Raw genomic sequence first — 5682 nt, forward strand, 5'->3', positions numbered from 1 at the left:
TAAAATAGCAGTGTTGTTCCCAAGCTTGACATCATTAGACGGAGTTTCTCAATGAAAAAAACTGATATTTAAGAGAAAAATACGACTGAGGGAAGTCAGCGATTTACCAATCTCCCTTTTCAAAGTTTTATTTACACTTCATTAGATGATCATTAAACAGTAATTTATTAACAGTCTTCACCACCATATGAATAACTTCTTGGAATCTGAATAGTTCACAGCATGATCAAAATAACATATTACATGTTTTAATGCTCTTGGCTTCTGATTCATTCTACAAGAATAATAAAATTCACTTCTGTATCTTGCTGGTCTAATAAAAAGAAACCTTTATGACAGTGCTACTGTTCTCAAAGCCTGCCTTCTAAAATACAGTCTTACTGTATTGTATCTTATTGGACTAATGAAATGAAATAGAGTTTTATATCTTACTGTTCTGTATCTTATTGGACTAATGAAATGAAATAGAGTTTTATGGCCTACAGTTCTGTATCTTATTGAACTAATGAAATGAAATAGAGTTTTATATCTTACTGTTCTGTATCTTTTTGGACTAATGAAATCAAATATAGTTTTATATCTTACTGTTCTGTATCTTATTAGACTAATGAAATGAAATAGAGTTTTATATCCTACTGTTCTGTATCTTATTGGACTAATGAAATGAAATGGAGTTTTATATCTTACTGTATTGTATCTTATTAGACTAATGAAATGAAATAGAGTTTTATATCTTACTGTATTGTATCTTATTAGACTAATGAAATGAAATAGAGTTTTATATCTTACTGTTCTGTATCTTTTTGGACTAATGAAATCAAATATAGTTTTATATCTTACTGTTCTGTATCTTATTAGACTAATGAAATGAAATAGAGTTTTACATCTTACTGTTCTGTATCTTATTAGACTAATGAAATGAAATGTAGTTTTATATTCTACTGTTCTGTATCTTATTGGACTAATGAAATGAAATAGAGTTTTATATCCTACTGTTCTGTATCTTATTGGACTAATGAAATGAAATGGAGTTTTATACCCTACTGTTCTGTATCTTATTGAACTAATGAAATGAAATAGAGTTTTATAACCTACTGTTCTGTATCTTATTGAACTAATGAAATGAAATAAAATTTTTATTGGACTAATGAAATGGAGTTTAAATAACACAATACGCACTTTCAAACTGTAACTGATACTTCTCATTGACGTAATACAAGAACAAATATTACAAGAGGATGTTAACTCACAATTCTTGTTTATTTTCTCATCTTTACTATATTTTTATAAAAAAACTAGGTCATGTAAAACATCCTGCTTTTGACCTAATTAAAATATCTAACACTGTGATAAGAGATAACTATCATAATGAGGTCAAGATTATAATCTATGTCCTCTTTCTTTATTTGATATTGTTTTATCTCAATCTGCTTCAGTAAAGATGCGAAAATTTCAGTTCTTATTATAAAGGAGATTTTAAGACAGACTTTCATTCATTCATTCTTTGAAAGTGTAATTAGAAAACAGAAGTTCATTCATTCATTCTTTGAAAGTGTAATTAGAAAACAGAAGTTCATTCATTCATTCTTTGAAAGTGTAATTAGAAAACAGAAGTTCATTCATTCATTCTTTGAAAGTGTAATTAGAAAACAGAAGTTCATTCATTCATTCTTTGAAAGTGTAATTAGAAAACAGAAGTTCATACATTCATTCTTTGAAAGTGTAATTAGAAAACAGAAGTTCATACATTCATTCTTTGAAAGTGTAATTAGAAATATGTGGTAAATAGATTGCAGGCTATAATGGAGTTCTAATCTACAGATCTAAAGACAACATTGTCTGTAGGAATGACTGTTTTATTCTTCCCTTATTTCATTTAATCAATCACTCACTCCTACTGGTATTAAATATTAAAGCCAAGCTTGACTGGTATTCTTCTATAGTAATTATCAAATTTATTCATTCATTTTGTCATTCTGTCACTCTTTATATCACAGAAAACAGTCTGATGATACTCCCCTTCTAACAATTATCAAATTTATTTATTCATCCATTCATTTGGTCACTCTGTCACTCCTAATATCTTTATTAGATTAAGAACCCAGTCTGATGATACTCCCCTTCTAACAAGTCATTCATTCCTTCATGCTCATTCTAACTCTCTAGTAAATTGAAAGCGTGCTCTGATAGAATTAAGGTGTATTAAATCTAGAAGCTAGTGTGAACTGTGAGTGGGTATATAGTTGTAATATTAGTATAAATCTAGAAGGTGTTTATTACATTTTCTCAGTGGGAAGCTTATCTTCTAATACAGGTTCCACAGATCTCAGTCTTTATATACATCAGTTACTAATAACCCTGTTTACATTACAAAAATCATCCATTCTGAGAACAGTTCACAAAACGGAACGAATGAAACATTAAATGGTCAAGCGTTCAGAGAACCGTTCCAATTTGAGACTACCACAGAGAAGTTTCTGTGAGCAGACGAATTTGCTTTCATCGGGGTTACTAGAACGTGTAAAATTGACTCTTCCGTGAAGAGTTCAATTAAAATGTGTCTGAGAACAATAAATCATTTACGCTATTGATATAGAACTGTTCTCACAATGCTTGAATTTGTAGTAGTGTAAAATGTAAAAAATTGGGTAATTTTATCGCATCCAGGCGCAACTACTCGTAGCGTTCTAATGTAAACCGGGATAATGACTTCTTTTTCAAAATAAATAGTATCTAGAGTTGAGAAGAGTCCCCTGACAATCTGCTGTCCTACAAGTTTATTTAGATTGTAATATCAACTACAATATTCACTTGTAAATTGTATCTTTGACTTTCCTCGTGTTTTGAAGGTGACAAAAATACTATTTTAGTTTGATCATAAAAATCATAATCTTGACAAAAAATATATTGACAGATTTAAAATTATAGCTGACATATTGTCAAGTTTACAGCTTTTTGAAGTTTTCAGGCCGGTAGTGTACATTTTTAATCAAATAACAATCTTATAACACCATGTTATACAGAAAAAACTAAACAATTAGTCATATTTACTATTCAATTTCATTTTATTAGTCTGATAATGTGTATAACAGTAGAATATAAAACACCATTTCATTTCACTATTTCATTTCATTAGTTCCAGTAAGATACAAAACAGTAGGATATAAAACTCTATTTCATTTCATTAGTTCCAGTAAGATACAAAACAGTAGGATATGAAACTCTATTTCATTTCATTAGTTCAATAAGATACAAAACAGTAGGATATAAAACTCTATTTCATTTCATTAGTTCCAGTAAGATACAAAACAGTAGGATATGAAACTCTATTTCATTTCATTAGTCTAATAAGATACAGAACAGTAGGATATAAAACTCTATTTCATTTCATTAGTTCAATAAGATACAGAACAGTAGGATATAAAACTCTATTTCATTTCATTAGTTCCAGTAAGATACAAAACAGTAGGATATAAAACTCTATTTCATTTCATTAGTCCAATAAGATACAGAACAGTAGGATATAAAACTCCATTTCATTTCATTAGTCTAATAAGATACAGAACAGTAGGATATAAAACTCTATTTCATTTCATTAGTCCAGTAAGATACAAAACAGTAGGATATAAAACTCTATTTCATTTCATTAGTTCCAGTAAGATACAAAACAGTAGGATATAAAACTCTATTTCATTTCATTAGTTCCAGTAAGATACAATACAGTAAGATATAAAACTCCATTTCATTTCATTAGTTCCAGTAAGATACAAAACAGTAGGATATAAAACTCTATTTCATTTCATTAGTTCCAGTAAGATACAAAACAGTAGGATATGAAACTCTATTTCATTTCATTAGTTCCAGTACCATAAGACACGGAACAGTAGAATATAAAACTCTAACATCAAAATCCAACACCAAACAGAAGATCTATTGCAATGATATACAATATCTGCTTCTTCAACTTAAAAACCAATAACTAATTTAAATACATGAATTTCTAGAAAATAAGTAAGATGAAAACGTCAATCAAAAAAAATATCAAGACGTTTTAAAATAGACATCAAAGACGTAAAGTAAACTATGTTTAAAATAAATAAAAGTTTGGAGAGAAAGAAAAGTTTAGTTTTTTGTTGAAAACAGTTCATGGAAATTAGACATAACTAAAGTTAATAGATAAATGTAAAAAACACTAGACATATTACATTAATATTTAATATACCTTACTTTATAACCTTAATGTTACTGAGCTAGCAAGACAGTTTACTTATTGTTAAATCTCTAGACAGCCCTTACTGCTGGAATTAGCTAATCATACCAGGATACCATATATGTTAGGATAAGACAATTGGGAATTCTGGTGGTTCAGTGAGTTATGCACATGCTCGCTAACCTGTAAGTCCAGGGTTTAATTCTTGCATGGGGCGATATAAAACCCTGTCTCCCTCTGTTAATGATGCAGATCAGAGGGCTGATGTAGAAAGCGTCTAGTTGTTCGAACGGGACAATAAACCAAAGGCCTCGTGTGCTTTAAACTAAGCATGTTAAAAATACTTCAACAGTTTGGAATACGTATACTTGGTCATGCAACAATAAACAGAGCCCTCCCCCACCCCACTCCCTTTAACTACATAATTAAAACCCACTACAACCACTTCAACATTAAAAACTGTTAAATACTCTAACTGTAGAGAGTAAAGTGTAGATTACTAAGTAAATAGACAGAGAGAAATGATAGACAATACCAACATGTTGTTTGTTCAACAGTATTTTGTTGTCTTGCTCTATTATATGAATACAATACAGGCTTCATTTCATCAGTCAAATAATTTGAAGAAATGGTATTCATGTTCACACACATACAGATACAGATATTATCTTGAATTCTTAGATCTATTCCTTCATCAAGAACAAGTGGGGTTGGAATTTTGATTTAAAGTGAGAGGTGCACTATTTTTTTTTAGCCAATAAGTAATAGTGTTCACTGCTCACTCTCAAAATTGGAGCCTTTAAATCCATCTGTGTCGAGAATTATCCACGTTTGAAAGTTGAAAAAGGAGTTGCCTTCTTTTAAGACACTGTCATATGTAGATTTTCCAACATTTCTACAATTTCTGAAGACTATTTACATATATCCAAGACTCAAATCAACCTCCCAAAACTGGCATGAGTAAATTCAGGTTTTAGGTCTGATTTTGTAGTACAGACTGTTAATTCATGATTGTTATAATTTTACCGAGCGTGTGAATGAAAATAGGATACAGAGTGAATATTTTAACCTTTGATTACCAAATGTTAGCCAGGTTATGACCTTTGATGTATACCAATACAATCATGATATATACTGGTCTCTAGGTTACAATATATATATCATTTCAGTGTGACTTCCCAAATTGATCAACTCATTATGTAACTCACAGTAATTTCCTGTCATTGTCCTGTAGCCTCAGTTACATTCCTTGAGGGAGGGGAAGGTTGTCAGAGGCCATGTACCTTTCCGTCAAAATTGTGCCTGGTCCTACATATCTTTTAATATAATATATTGGTAGCAGCTAATGAACTTTTCATATGAGGAAATACATCAATTATAAATGAGGAAATATTTCATAATGAAAAGTGGTATCAGGTGTCTAAAAGAGTAAACCTACCCTGCCAAGCACCACACCTGCCAAGTTCCAAGAT

This window comes from Lottia gigantea (assembly GCF_000327385.1).
Source record: "Lottia gigantea unplaced genomic scaffold LOTGIsca_67, whole genome shotgun sequence".
NCBI classification, from domain to species: domain Eukaryota; kingdom Metazoa; phylum Mollusca; class Gastropoda; family Lottiidae; genus Lottia; species Lottia gigantea.